We start from the raw sequence: 16,745 nt of genomic DNA, 5'->3' as shown, positions 1-16,745 counted from the left end.
TTTGAAGGCAATTTCAATCCATTTGACTTGAATAGCTTTGACTTTAATGATATATTTCATTTTGGTTTGACTCTAATTGTGACAAAGATTTAGAGTTTTTACCCAATCTTTTTTCTTTTTAATGAGTGACAAACAATACAAACTTCACTTATTACCTTTATTAAGCTTTAATACATAACACAACATTAGGGCCAATGACATTCATTTAAACCATTTTTTTTTCAAATCTAAAAAATTTAAGTACTATGACATGTTAATCTCAAATATCAGTTGACAAATGTCTAAAGTCTATTCATTATTATGACAATATTGTTTGATTTACATTATTAACATAAATATACCTTTACTTAGATTATTGCATAAAACCTCAAAAAGCCTCTTTTAGGCCCTAAAAATAAAGAAAAAGGGTAACAATTAAGATATCACATTTCTGACTTGATACACCCGTCCACAGGACGGGTAAACTACTAGTTATGTAATAAGAGAACTCAGGAATGCAATATATGTAAATGCCCCATAACAAACTAGCTTTTCCCCTGTATTATATAAGTTGTTTTACATTATTCGTTTATAATATTTATATATATATTTTTTTGAATTTTAATTTTATTTATAATATACTTAAGGTTTGATAATGAAATTGTTTCACAAATAAATGAGATTTTATAACCCGGTTTAAAAGTTATCTGAGTTTTGTGAAACCAATGAACTGCTTATTTTTTATTATAAAATTATTTCTTAATTATAAATATACTTAAAAAAACGGATATTAGATGCTATAACCCGTTTAAGGGCTATATGGGTTTGGTAAGACCCATACCCGTGAATTAGAGTCAAATGCATGAGAAACCTTCATTTGCACATAAAACAATCTGATGGGCTTGAGAATATATATGAAGCATTTAGAGAGCTTTTAAAAGTTTCATTTATATATATTTAAAATATTAAAAAAACTGAATTTAAAGATGTAAAAGTGGTAGTTCTCACCTGTATATTCTGGTGGTAGATAACCAAAAGTCCCTGCCAATGTTGTATCAACAGAGTATTTCCCATCAAGCACAATTTTAACCAAACCGAAATCCACCACCTTTGCTCTCATATGATCATTAAGAAGAATGTTAGCCGGCTTTAAGTCTCGGTGAATGAAGTGTTGTTGTGCCAAACTATGCAAATACTCCACCCCCCTTCCTACTACATCTAAAGCAATTGAAACCCTTTGTTTCCAACTAAGAGGAGGGGTTTTAGCTTTTCTCCACTCAAATAAATGTTGACTTAAAGTTCCTTTTTGCATGTACACATAGACCAAAAGTCTCTCGTTACCATTAACACAATAACCAAGAAAGCCACAAGATATCTATGCCTAAATTTTGTTAAAACTTCAATTTCCGCTTGGAACTCTTTCATACCTTTTGTTCCCATTTTCATCCTCTTGACTGCAATCATACTTCCATCATCAAATTGGCCTTTATAAACAACTCCAAATCCACCTCTCCCTAACACATTGTTGTCACTGAAATGACCAGTCACTTGAATTGGAATCATCAGATTACCATGTTCAAAAATAACTATCTCGTTATGATCTCTACTAAATTGACTCTCTAATTTCGTAGGAACTCCATAACACTTGTAGTAACACAGATATGATACAATCCCGACAAAAACAAGAACACTAGTCACAATACCAATGACCATACCAGGTGAAACAAGCGATCCTTGTGAATGTCGGGGTGGGCTCCCAATTGAAATGATTGAATTCGGTGAATGTTGAGGTGGGCTCGCAATCGTTGGTCCTTTATTCACATCCAGGCCTATAAAAGGATTGTTATCAAGTACAACCCTCACCTTTTCTGGGAATTTAGGTACATGGCCTGAAAGATTATTGTTTGACACATCAAGGAACTGAAGTTCTGACAAAGATATCAAAATCTCAGGAATTGAACCCGTGAGATTATTATGGTTCAATGATAAATTTTTCAATGAAGTCAAATTCCTCAAGGAAGGTGAAATAATACCCGCAAATTTCATGTTTGAAAAGTTTATGCCGGTGACATTCTTCCCAGAAGAATCACAAGTTATAAAGGGCCAACCGTTGCATGCGTTATTACCTTGCCAAGATTCTGCCAATGACATTGGATACCCTAGAGCTCCGGCGACCTCAAGGAGGGCCGTCACCTGTGGGTCACAATTTCCGGGCTCAGGTAAACAGAAACTATTAGCATTCGTATATTCATAGTCGTATAAGAAAGCTATAATTTCCGGCATTGGACCCTGCAACTTATTGTTATGCATAGTAATGCTGGTTAATTCAGGAAGAGAAGCCAAAGAATTGGGAACTAAACCTGTCAGTTGATTATCACTAAGCCGCACATCGAATAAATGGATGCATTTTGATAAATCTGGTATGGCACCGGTGAATGCATTAGCTTGTAACCAAACTTGATTAAGTTGAGTCATGGAAGAGATTACATCAAGTGTACCAGAAAGGCCTTGAATCTGATTGTCAAGCCATAGATAGAGAATATCCAATCCACGTAAAGATGCAGGCAGGGTTCCAGTGAGATTATTGAATGATAAACGGAGTGTCTGCAAATAACGAAAATTATCAAAAGAGTCCGGAATAGAGCCAACAATGTTACAATTGCTGGCATCAAATTTTTCTAAATTGGTGCTTTGAGTGAGGTCGTTAGAGAGACTCCATGGCGACAAATGAGGATTATTAGATATGTTAAAGGTTTGGAGACTAGTAAGACCGACAAAGCAATCGTAAGGAACTGAAGTGAAATTGTTGCTGTCGAGGGACACATGTACGAGGCGAGTGAGGTTAGCTAAAGAAGGTAACTCTCCGGTGAGTGAGTTACCTCTAAGAGACAGAAATTAGAGCTTTGAGAGGTTATTCAATTCGGGAGGGACAGTTCCCACAATGTTACAATTGCTAGCATCATATTCTTCTAAATTGGTGCTTTGAGCAAGGTCGTTAGGGAGGCTCCATGGCGACAAATGAGTGTTATTGGATATGCTAAAACTCTCGAGGCTGGTGAGACCAAGAAAACAATTCGAAGGAACCGAAGTGAAATTGTTGCTGGCGAGGGACACGTGTACAAGGAGAGTAAGGTTAGCTAAAGAAGGTAACTCCCCGGACAGTGAGTTGCCTTCAAGGGACAGACGTTGGAGCTGTGAGAGGCTGTTGAGGTTGGGAGGGAGAGTTCCGGTGAGTAATCTAGAAGGTAGATAGATGACGATTACACGACTCGAGGTATCACATACGATTCCAGTCCAAAGGCAGCCAGTTGGATGGAACAGGAGAAATGGAGGTGGAAAGCTTTGACATGACGGAGGCGTCATCGGAGGAGGAGAATGAGATGAACAAGAAGAAGGATGTAATACTGAGTATCAGGAGTTGGCTGGGATCGGCCATGAGGCATGATCATGAGGTATTGGAGGCTAAACTATTAATGTGTCCGACAAATTAATTAAAGAGGAGATATAGTTTTCTTTGTATGGAATCAAAATTGTAGTCTTCAAAACAGTGTAAACGCGGTTTACTCGTTTTGCATTATTTTTTATTTGTCTTCCACTTAAAAAGCAAAAAACTCCAAAAATGACTATTCACATTATTGGATTTTAATATTGATTCTAAATTAATTATGCAACAATTTGTTTCATTCCTCCACGTGCTTGGATACTTATTAAAAGAAAAAAAATGTTTATAGGTTCGTTTTTATTAATTATTTTTATAAATAAAGTACAACTCAGAGAGGATAAGTTAAAGTGGATTTTAATAACATTCTATAGAGAATTGTGCCTAATAGTTTATGCATAGAATTGTCAAAGATGGTTTGATTCCTCCATGTGCTTGCTTGGATACTTGTTAACACAAAAGAATGGTTTGATTCCTCCTTTTTATTGGTTTCCATAAATAAAGTACAGCTCATAGAGGATAAGTTAAGGTGGGTTTTAGTAATATACTATAGAGAATTGTGTCTAACTGAGCGACGTTAGAGCTTTCCGTCAATATTTGTTTGGTTTGGTACAATAAAAACCTAAAACAATATAATCGAATACCGGTATTGGTAGCGATGTTTGAACGGTATCTGTTCTTGTTACGGACTGAAACCAATGCAAGGTATGGGACTTGTCCCACATCGGTTGTATGGACAACTGATGTGGGGTTTATAAGCCAAATGAGTTCCTTCACCTATCAGACTAGTCTTTTTGGGTTGAGTTTTTCTGTTTGGCTTGTAACAGTTCTATACCGGTATGGTACGAACGCTCAATATAGTTGTGATACAAAAGAAAAATATTCAATACTTATGTTACTCAGACAGTTACAATAAGAGACTAGCACATATTCCTTGTTAAATCATAAATCAATTATAACTTAATTGATTTATCTCTAACTGAAATATTACATTTGTGTTCCAATTCATAAGCTCCAACCAGCCCCAACTCCCCGACCCATAACTCGCGTTTGGGAATTAGCACAATAGGCTAACAAACGGTTCAGTTTTCCATGGTAAAGAAGAAAAAATTATAGTTTGATTCAATTTTACATTTTGTATATTTAGAAAAAAAAACATGTTTGAATGATACAATTAAATTAAATACTTTGTTAAAACGCATGTAGTCACAAGATAAAGAACGGAAATGATAAATTAAATACTTTGTTAAAACGCATCACGAAGATCAGTCGGATGCAAAGCATTATAATTTGTCACATGAGCTTGCGGGATTGAGTCAGGAATTATGATGAGCGCAACCAGATTGGGTTGGGAAGGGGCACCGTGGTGGTGGTGGGGTGTTACACCAATTGGGCCATGAGGCCGGAGTATTGGGGCAAGAGGGGGGCTGAGAAGCCGATGGCCATTGGGCAAGGTATTTGGTCTGAAGCATTGAGATTGGTGCCTGGAGTTATTATTGTAACGTTAGTTTGGGCTGCGGTTTCGAGTATCACCTCTTGGCATGTCACGAGTTCTGGAATAATCTGGATGCCTAGGATTTAGACCGGGGTTTTGGTTACGAACCGAACCTCCTCTAGAGTTGAACCAGCAGTTAGTGTGGTATGTGGGTGGTGTGTCAACAGCAGTTATACCCAAAGAGGGCTAATCACGAGCCAACTTACGGCGATTGTCTGAATGAAGCATGCTACACACTCTTTCTCATGTCGGCATGGCTTGATTAATGTAAGAGCCAGTGACATCATATTCAATGGGTAGACTGTTAACAAGCTGAATTACCATTCTTGCATCACTCATTGGTATCCTGACATCGGTTAATTGATTTCCGACATCTCTGATTCTTTCACAGTAGGCCTCGATAGATGGGAAAATTTGAAGCCTTAGATTTGAGAACTCAGTCTCTAGAGCGGCGGCCTTAGGCTTTGTTGGGCCAAGTATTTCATCAGAAACAATATAAAAGATTCATTAGAGAACAATGAAATCAATTTTGATCCATGTGTCATATGATGGACCTGTCTTTTGTCTTTCTTGGGTACGATGTGGTTTAGACACTCAGACCCATGAGAATGTAATTTAAACTATTTAACACAAGCAGAATTTGTTACGTTAGAGTTATCCGGGGTGCGAACACGAGATTGGATATTAGTAACGGTGTAGACTGGTGTAGAGCACCGGTTTTGTCAACCGACTTGTTAGCATCACCCATGATGAACTGAATTGTCGGATCATTTTCATTCCAAACCATTGAAAAAATATTTACAATACAAGATAAATAAGGAAATATAATCCTATACAGTCATCTATTTTAAACAAAATACCCTTGCCGGTTGCATGAATTTATGAAACTATTTTGTGTCATCGACATTAAAACCAGATAAATTGACAAAAACCACGATGCTTGTGAAAATTATGAAAGCATGAATGCTAGAATGAGTTTGGCTGAAAGAAATTGCACAACATGCTAGAGGTATCTCCATTGGCTTGAAGAATGTGAGGAAGGCTCCGTTGATGGCGGTGATAAGTTTGTTCTTCCTGTTGAGTGGGTTCCCATTGCTCTACAAGAGGACCCAACACGTTTACCACATAGCTCATGTCGGGTCTATGAAGCGGGTCAAATGCAGTGCAGTGGCCTGCCAACTCAACCACCTTGAAGATGTTTTCAAGCGTTTTTTCATCATTAGTATCAAGAACTTGGTCAATACAATTTGCCAGGTAGCCAAATGACCTATGTCATCCGACATAGTTTCATACAGTGCTTTTCGGCCTGTAATTAACTCCATTAAAACTACCCCAAATGCGTAAACATCCACCTTTGTTGTCACCCTCCCAGTGCCTGCTTTCACAACAAAGTTAAATTTTGAAGCTCATTTAAAATATTTTAATACATTAGAGGGATCATTCATTTAATATACTTGATTATATTTATAACAAATGTAATATTAGTAAAAGGATGAACCAAAAAATAAAGGTATTGGCTCTTACTAGCATACTCAGGTGGTAGATAACCGAACGTCCCAGCCAATCGAGTCTCAACAGATTACTTCCCATCAAGCACAATCTTAACCAAACCAAAATCTGCTACCTTTTCTCTCATTTCATTATCAAGAAGGATGTTAGCCGGCTTTAAGTCCCGATGAATGAAGCTTTGTTTTGCCAAACTATGCAAATACTCAACTCCTCTTCCCACATCTAAAGCAATTGAAATCCTTTGCTTCCAATTAAGAGGAGGGGTTTTAATTTCTCTCCATTTGAATAAATGTTGACTAAGCGTTCCTTGCGACATGTATTCATATACCAAAAGCCTATCGTTATCATTAATACAATAACCAAGAAGAGCCACAAGATGTCTATGCCTAACTTTCGTTAAAACTTCGATTTCCACTTGAAACTCTTTCACCCCTTTTGTTCCCACTTCATCAGACTTCATTCTCTTGACCGCAATCATAGTTCCATCATGTAACTGGCCTTTATAAACGACTCCAAAGCCACCTCTCCCCAACACATTGTTTTCACTGAAATGATCAGTGACTTGGTCAAGGACTTGAATGGAAATCCCTAAGTTACCATACTCGGAAATATGTGTTTTGTTATGATCTCTGCTAGCTTGATTCTGTAATTTGGTAGAAACTCCATAACACTTATAGTAACACATATACGACACAATCCCAACAAAAACAAGAAAACTAATAACGATACCAATAACCATACCAGCTGAAACAAGTGACCCTTGCGAATGTCGAGGTGGTCTCCCACCTGAAACGCTTGAATTCGATTTAGACTTAGGTTCACTTAATAATAAACTGTGATCATGTAAAAATGTCACCCGTTGTGGGAATTCTGGTATAGGCCCAGATAGATTATTGTTTGACACATCAAGAAGTTGAAGATTCGGCAAAGATGCCAAGACCTTTGGAATAGAACCTGTGAGGTTGTTATCGTTTAATAATAAACTCCTCAACCAAGTCAAATTTCCAAAGGAAGGTGAAATAGTACCAGAAAATTTCCGTTTTGTAAAGTTTACAATGGTCACATTCTCCCCATAAGAGTTACATGTAATAGAGGACCAATTGGCGCAAGCATTATTTCCATTCCAAGATTCGGCCAGATATTGGATACCCTAGAGCTTCAGCGACCTCGAGGAGAGCCGTTACTTGTGGGTCACACGGTCCGGGTGTGGCTAAACAGAAACTGTTATTACTTATCTCTATTTCAATCTTTACACCACTTTGAAATACAGGCAATGGACCCTGCAACTTATTGTTTTGTACGGTAATGTTGGCCAGTTTAGGAAGAGACCTCAAAGAATTAGGAACTAAACCTGTTAACTGGTTATCACCAAGTCGCAAATCGAATATATCGAAGCATTTTGATAGATCCGGTATGGCGCCTGTGAATGAATTACCATGTAACCAAACTTGCCTAAGTCAAGTCATGGAAGAGATTACGTCAAGCGTACCAGAAAGGCCTTTGTTTTGATTGTGAAGCCCAAGATTTTGAATATTCGACCCACCAAAACTTGTAGGTAGGGTACGGTGAGATTATTGAAAGACAAATGGAGGTTGCGCAAACTAGGGAAACTATCAAAAATGTCCGGAATGGAACCGGTCATGCAAGCATTACTAGCTTCAAAGGTTTGTAAACAGACGCTTTGAGTGAGGACGTCAGGGATGCTCCATGGTGACAAGGAAAGATTATTGGAAATGTTAAAACTCTGGAGATTGGTGAGGCTGAGGAAAAAATTGAAAGGAATTGAAGTGAATATGTTGGAATTGAGATGCACTTCTGTGAGGAGAGTAAGGTTAGCTAAAGTAGGTAAGTCGCCCGAGAGTGAGTCGCGTTGAAGAGCCAGAATTCTAAGTTGTGAGAGCTGGTTGAGGGTGGAAGGGAGAGTACCGGTAAGTGATCTAGAAGCTAGATTGATGCCGGTTACACGATTGGAGTTGTCACAACTTATTCCTTCCCAAGCACAGAAGTTGACGTCGGTTTTCCAGGAGGATGGAGTAGGGGAAATGGAGGTTAATAGATTTGACATGACAGCAACGTCATTGGCCGTGGAGGAGGAGAGGAACAGGATGAAGAAGGTCAGGTGGAGAAGGAGACGAGTGCGGTGGTGATGAGCCATTTGCTTCTGGTGTGAAGACGTTAAGGAGTGGAAATTAAGTTATATAGCTTGTTAGTCAGCCAGTCGTGTGTTATACGTACGGGTTAAACTTTGAAAAGAATGTGAAATGGAGTAATAGACAAAAGAGAAGCTGCACAAGTTGATTCAAAGCATTGAAAATTCAATACCGGAAAACATACTCACACATTTAAGAATTATATAAAACCATTAGATTTAGGGCCAGCCCAATAGAGGCCCAATGCATGCACCAGAAATAATAGTGTGAATCTTGTTAAAATATAAACAAGGCCCTTTCAAATTTTATTCGGCCACCCCCCCCCCCCCCCCCCCTCCTCTCATCTTTTGAACATGCCCAATGCACCCGATTCTTTCTGAAGCGCAAAATTACGCACCATATAGATGTCAGACTAACGAACTAGAACTAGAAGCGAACAGAGAGCGACCAGATTCGATCTGGTACGAAATCACAATAGAAAATTTTCATTCTCACGATCAACATTCAACATGTTGGTTTCAAATTCTGTCATGGTTCAAAGCCATTATGATCGATTAAGAGATAGAAGAAGAACCCATATACTAATCAAACACCATTGTATATGTACAACTGGATTATTCATTAGAATTTAGAACCCCTATAAAAATCAACAATTGCATTTAACCCCCTCCACTTATTTGACACGTAACAAAATCCAAAACCAAAGTTTTCGATTTCTCATTCTCATGATTCTGCTGACTACCTTAATTCCTTAAGTTTTTAACTTTTGGATTAGTCATTATTGGGTTAGGCTTTCCCAAAAAATCACTAGCAATCCACATGTTTTTGACAAAATTCAGTAATGGAATTTTGGCTTCAGCTTTTGACAAAATCTACTAATAAAGTTTTATTCTTTGAGTACTAGTTTTAAATTAGTTAAATGGATAGCAAGAAAATGGCAAAAACACATAAATTGTATCTGTTTGAGGACATCTGTGTTCCAAGCATTTGATATATAGGATTTTAATTGCATATCTATTGGGTTAATGGGTACCATTAATCCATTATCACCCAACAATTGTTAAACACTTAGAAATGGAGGGGCCGAAAAGCAGTTCAAGCTTATCGATCAGTGTATGAAATACAACAAAGTTCAATTATGAAGTTACAGAAACAATAAATTTGTGTTTTATTTATCTGAATTCATAATGTGATATGTTATTGTTACTTTGTTAGGACTGAGGAGTATGTAATATGTGTGTACTTTAACCAACCAGTTTTGACTTGAATTACCGAAACTGTTTTAACTGGCCCGTTTTAGCAAATCCAATTTTTTGTTCCCATTGACGAAAAATCCCGTATCAGGGGAAAATTTGGAAATAGCAGGCTTCCCATCATGTGAAGTAGACAAAAGAGAAGCTACATGCTGATTCAAAGTATCAAAAAATTAACTACCAAAAAATATGCTCCCACAATTTAGGAATGAAAACCATTGGATTTAGGCCAGGTTCCACACCGGATGCTAGGGGGCCACAAATAGTTCAACTGAGTTTGGACGGGAAGCGTCTATACGTTATAAACTCGTTATTTAGCAACTAAGGCAAACAGTTTTATATATCTAGAAGTTGTGGAAAAAACACCAGATGGTCTTTGTTTGGCTCATGAGTTGATATACACCTTAATAACCAATCTCTTTTATGCTATCTGATTTTCATAGTTTAATTTCAAGGACTTCTATTTGAAATAAAGTTTCCATGATCAATTTTTTTAATGATAAGTACGCTCTTAATTAGTAAACCATTTTGATATTGTTTCTATTCCAAGGCGATCCCATTTTGGTAATGATAAGTTTGTTCTTCCTTCTTTTGAGCGGGTACGTTCTCATTTCTCTAAAAGAGGACCCAACACGTTAACCACATAACTCATGTCGGATCTCTGACAAGGGTCAAATGCAGTACAGTGGACTGCCAAGTTAGCCACCTTGAAGATGCTTTCAAGTGTTGCTTCATCATCCATATCAAGAGCTTGGTCTATGCAAGTTACCATGTCTTCCTTGGAGATAAGGACCATTCTAAACCATGTAGCCTAATGACAACTCTCATCTGACATAGTGACGTCTATTGGTTTTCGGCCGGTAACCAACTCCATTAAAATAATCCCAAACGCGTAAACATCCTCCTTTTTTGTCACCCTCCCAGTGCCTGTTTTCACATAAAGTTTGAAATTCATTCTCGGGTAGCCTTTACTTAGTATATTAAAGTGAGTCTAGTACTAATAATCTAGTATATATTTAACAAAGAACATTACAAGTGAGCCTCCAATTCTGGTTATAGACTAACATTTGATCTCTAGACAGAGAGACCATTCCGGCTCAAATCGTACTATTTCTTTTTTTAAATGTTTCGTCTTGACCGGCCCAAACTGATTTTACTTTGAACCCGTTTAACCCTTGTCCAAATGATTAGTGGATATCATGGTGGTTAAGGTGTACCGACCGTACCCAATGCAACCAAAAAATTGGAGGTTCAAATCCTGCATAATGCAAGTTTGGTATATTTTTCCTAGAAAATTAATGAGTTGTGTTAAAACAACACTCGGCCTAATATTTTGGTTTAAAAATCCCAGCCTTAGCACGTGTTAACACTTGATGACAGGATGGATGGCAGTGGATTGTTTTGTGAAATTGGGGCAGAATCCACAATGGGAGTGTTCAATCCGGAGGCTCTAGGGTCACAGGAAATTAGGCTGCATTAGGTGAAGGTGATTGTGATCGGCCTTCTACGAAGAATTAACACTAGAGGTATGAGTGGGTATATCATAAGCTGATGGATCCTGCACAACATTTGTTAATTGCAACATAAAAATGTCTTTTACAGTAGTATTTATGGGAAAGCATGTTCATCTATGCGAGATGAAGTTGGGTCAAGGCATCGCCGGTAAATATTTATGGGAAAGCATGTTCATCTATGCTAGATGAAGTTGGGTCAAGGCAGCGATAACACTTGTATTTGGAGCAATAACCAAGGAAAATGCAAGTGATACTTCTCTGTGCTAGTTTATGTTCCGCATAACCCAAAGATAGGGATATACACGACATGGAAACGGTCGATGATTATCATATGCACGGTCATGAAAATATAAAAGTGCAAAGAGCGATTTACCTTGTAGAATCTAGAAAAATCATCAACACATGCCATGTAATAACAATAACTGTCAACTGAGCAAACAAGCCACAATTAATGTATCAAATCTAACGGGGTTTGAGGGCCGTTTTTCATTTAATACAAACAGAAATTAGTGGGCTAATGAAAATTGACAAGCTGAGCACATAATAGGTTTGGGTAAAACAGAAGTAACCGACAAATGTCCCAATTTTATTTAAAACTAAAATACTGTCAAACGACACTTGTCCCACTGGGAATGCCAAAGTTCATATGAAGCTGGTAATTTAGACTGATAAGATGCCACAAAAGCTTGAGGGCTGTTGTGGAGAACATATAAGCCACGTTCACATCTTCGTTGTGCTAGTACCTCCTTCGTTTTTCGGACCCAAATATAGAAATAAGGTTGGGACAATAAAGCATCCACATTTTTATCCGTTGTCATCTTGGTAATAAATAATAAATTTTTAGTAAGATTGGGAAAAACCGATACATCCCGCAACCAAATACGATTATTAATAGTAGAATGGACCATCTGCGAGAGAGAATATTACGATTACCAAAAGTAACCTTAATGTTGCCCAAATAGGGTTCAGGTTGGGGAAATGTTTGCTGTGGAGAGCATCATATGATCCGTCGCACCGGAATCAACACACCAGTCAGGTTCTGATGTAGTGACGTGACATTGGGCGTGTAATGCTTTAGCCAAGTCATATTTGATACTAGGAACATTAAAATTATAACTAGCAAGATAAGGGTAATCATTAACATAGTGGCCATCTTTACGGCATAGCTAGCAATGGGAGATTGGCAACCACGAAAAAACCAACCACCACGGCCGGGTTTGTGTCCATTTAGTAACGTGACCTTTACACGCTGACAACAACACCATATAAAACGGTATAACACCACCTTATTTTTTGAAATATAAAACAGAACTATGTAAATGTGATAACTAAGAAAAATGACAACTAAATGGTCTAAAACTCTATATCTTTCCAATACATTTCATGCGTTACATAACCTATACAATTCGCAATCAAATAATTAATAAAATTAAGCACATACTACATATAATGCAATCAAATATTAAAGATCAATAATTCACAATCATGAAATATTATAAATTTCACTTTAAGATAAGAAAACAATCCAACATCCAGACTAAGAGACTTTGAACAAGATTAAATATACACATTAATCTACTTGTACTGTCTTTAACTTTTCACAAACCTTAAACTTCATAATTTCAACCTGCTACAAGAGTTGGCTGTTCTAAGATCCATACCTCACAATCTTGACATTATATTTGTATTTTTTTTTGTCAAAATACAAATTGCGCGCGATCTCACTGATCTAGCAAAAGTAGTGTTTCCATGTATGAACTAGCAGAGCGTGAATCTGAATTACCAGAAATCCCAACATAACTTAGGTGTTCTGTGTGGAGCTCATGGACAAAGAAATAATCTGCATCACGAACGTGACATACACTGGCATCACTTCTCATTGAAAAAATAGGTTCTTTGTTCCTCCTAAATCCAAGAACCGCACCTATTGACGCATCTGGTGAGTTTATGGTATATAGCTTGGTAAACGAGTTTGGAACACCATGCTCCATCATCCACACATCATAAACTTTTTTATTGGCCTCTTGAACCATTTCAACCACAACGAGAGACTCTATCAGCTTAGATATAACCATATTGTATTGACTGGCACGGGCTAAAGTATCAGGGAGTGATACTTCCTTAAATTCTTCACGCGCCATGTCAAATGACACAATCATATTATACTCCTGAACTGAACAATCAACAACAAGCCAATACATAAACCCATCTGTAACTACTTCATTTCCCGTAAAATGAATTGAGTTACATGGTTGATTAATTGTAGGAATACTTTTCCAAGCCCGTGAACTCAAAGTATAGACCTCAACCTCCCAAGGGGAGAACACTAGAGCGCCCAAGTTCGTCGTCGAAACATATCTATAAATAATCTTGACAATCTTGGGATCAATAGTGCGAGGACACACCCCAAAACCAATAGCAATATTAGTGTCCGGGCTTGTTAACTCATAAGGCACATCAATAACAATAGATTTTCTAATTGACGGATTCCAAAGCACAGCCGTGTGCCGATTCTTCCAGGCTCATCTGGATCTCCACCTCTACATAATAAGCAGAACAAGCCTCGAGAGCTTCCTAGTACCGTGGGTAAACCAAGTCCGGCTATGGGATCAGGCAGGGAACATCTCTGTTCCGGGAAAGTTTCATCGTCAACAATTGAAACTGCTTTTTGTTTGCCAGGATCGTCTCGTGAACGGTAACATAGTAACAGATGTTGCTGGTGATTGTGGTTGACGGCGTGATCAATAACAAACTTAGAACTATCGATCAACGACTTCCATGTTTTCGAAACGGTCCTGAACTGCAACAAAGACTTCGTTGGAAGCCTTTTCATGATTTCTGCTTGGACTGAAAAAGGTATGTAGTCTGACATTTTGATTTTGCTGAAACATAGAAAAAAAGATCTGAAATTGTTACAAAATAGATTAATTGTCGGATGTTACATATGTTGTTGGTCTATTAAAAAAACGTACCTAAGCAATAAAGTTGTTGATTTTACAAAATAGATTGTTGGATGTTACATATGTTGGTCTCTTAAAAAAACGTACCTAAATTAGACGATGGTGAATTAATTAATGGGCGATTCAGATCTCTTGCAAGTACATCAAATTCAGGGTTTGAAGCTAGAGCGATGAAGTGAATTTGTCACCAATTAGGGCTTGAACGATGTAGTAGAAAAGTGAATTTGTCACCAAATAGGTTTCAGTTTTGAGTTTGGGAATTTGACTATTTGAGTGTGTGGGCTCATTTCAGCCATAGCCCATTACTTTTATACAACTTTTACATTGCATGGTTGACATACAAATACTTAAATAATTACACTATTTATTTAATATAATTAGATTAACTATAAAAGTATTTACGCTAGTTATAAAAATAATTACGCTAGTTTTGAAAAAAAAAAAAAAACACATCATGAAAGCCAACCCATTTACTCCTCTTTTTCACCTCAATCTCTTCATCTTCTTCCATATTTATGTTCATATTCCTCACACACTTCCATGTTGGCTCTGTGTTGGATGCATGAATGTATAGGGTACTTCTAAGCCAAAAAGGGGGGGGGGGGGCACAAGCCCCTATGATGTTCCGCCCTTGCGTCCAATAAGATCTAAGATTGTATATTGGTCGTTCGATAATGATGGATAAAAAGGCGGTTACTTTTCATCACATGTAACTACCCCACTACACCTATTAACTACCCCCACAACACCTATTTACATGGGTAACCACCCACTGCTAGACATATTTATATAAAATTTGAAGCAAACTTTTTGCATACATCAACCATTGCATAAAAGATGGAAGGAAACTGATAAACATGTCCAAGTAAGGTGCAATACATATGTAAGTTGCTTTTGTCTTACCTTCATCATTTAATCATATTATTTGAAAGATGATTATGTTGTATTTTTAATTGCAATGAATAATGTACACTTTATATATTTTCTTTTGTTGTTTATGGTCTTGCTTATTTTTAGACATGATGTGAGAGTGTTTAAGTTGTATCATCTGGACCCTACAGTTCGTACAAATCACAAATTTTATGGTGAGTTCAACGACGAGGTAGTTTGCATGAAGTTCTTTTATTCGACTTTTAATGTATTTATGTCTTATTGAGTTTATGAACTTCCAACGAACAAGTTATATATGTTTGTAGATCCGTCGTATAAAGAAGAAAAGAAAATGAACCATAGCCTTGCTAGAATGGAAATGGAATGACGTTGTCGAAGTCAGCAGTTCTAAGGAATCCATTGAGTTTGTTGATATGGCTGTCGATGCTACCATCCCGTCTGATTATGATTCGACACCCTCCGAAGATGAAACTGCCGACACGGCTGATTCGATAGAGAATTTACATAAAGCGGCAATGCATAACAAAGAACTGAACAAAAAGTTACTTGAGGCTCAACCTGACCCGATCAACACATCTTGATTTATTATGACCTAGCCTGGTCTTTTTGTGACGAAGAAATATGTTACTTGATTTGAATGGTATGGATCTTCTTCGGCTGAAAAGACCAACGTAAATTTGCTCTATCTACAACCGCTTCAAATGGTCCATGATAATCGAAGCATTTCTAAAAGCGAAAGCTTGATTTAAAAAAAAAACCGTCTAAACGAAACAAAATGGACAAAACGAAACCGAAACCGAAACGAAACAAAGAAAATAAACTGAAATGAAATAGAAAAATTAAGAGGACCAAAGCGAAACCAAAACAACTAATAAAAAGTCGAAACTGAACCTTGACTGAATTTAAAAAAAAAACCCGTCTAAAACGAAACAAACTGACCAAAACAAAACTGAAACCGAAACGAAACAAAGAAGCAAAATGAAATCATAAGGGACCAAAGCGAAACCAAAAAACTAATAAAAGTCGAAACTGAACCAAACTAAAACGAAACAAAAAAAACTGAAACGTCCTAAATTGAAAGGAACCGACCGAAACTAAACAAAAGAATGAAATGATTTTCCATGTTACAAAATTAACCCATCTTCAAATATTAATATTGTTAGGTTACATTCAAAATATCCACTCTCCCACCAAATTTGTTCTGCGTTCATCAAAACCCTAGGTAAACTTCAATCTTCTAACAGATTTGTATTCATCACTTACTTGAGATCCTAGTTCAACTTCAAATTCAATCTTCATCTTCTAATCATGTTTGAAATCATCGCTCATTGGAGATTAATCACCGTATATCAGTTGCATTGGTAGTAATTTTAATTGTAGTAATTGAATGATTGAATTTGATTGATTCACAAGTCTGATTGGTAATCTGTCACACCCTTATTTCAGGCCTAGGAGTGTGAATCATAGTTGGTATCGTATTTGTAAATAAATCAGAGTTACGGGTTTAAGCGGAAGACTTTATAAAACAAAGGATCGTTATTAAAATATTTACAAT

General features: G+C 37.1%; 3 pseudogenes; all 3 read right to left on the bottom strand.

Moving 5' to 3' along the window:
• Positions 1–347: 347 nt before the first annotated feature.
• On the bottom strand, positions 348–3,674 carry LOC143581151 (receptor-like kinase TMK4 pseudogene; annotated as a pseudogene).
• Positions 3,675–5,851: 2,177 nt separating this feature from the next.
• On the bottom strand, positions 5,852–8,646 carry LOC143581160 (receptor-like kinase TMK4; annotated as a pseudogene).
• Positions 8,647–11,515: 2,869 nt separating this feature from the next.
• Positions 11,516–14,222, bottom strand: LOC143581159 (F-box protein CPR1-like; annotated as a pseudogene).
• Positions 14,223–16,745: the final 2,523 nt, after the last annotated feature.

Source organism: Bidens hawaiensis, unplaced genomic scaffold (genome assembly GCF_021521415.1).
Source record: "Bidens hawaiensis isolate Kalapana, Puna unplaced genomic scaffold, B.hawaiensis_p1.1 tig00030814_1, whole genome shotgun sequence".
Taxonomy (NCBI): domain Eukaryota; kingdom Viridiplantae; phylum Streptophyta; class Magnoliopsida; order Asterales; family Asteraceae; genus Bidens; species Bidens hawaiensis.
Note: the sequence above shows the minus strand (reverse complement) of the source record. Positions and strands in the feature narration are given on the sequence as shown.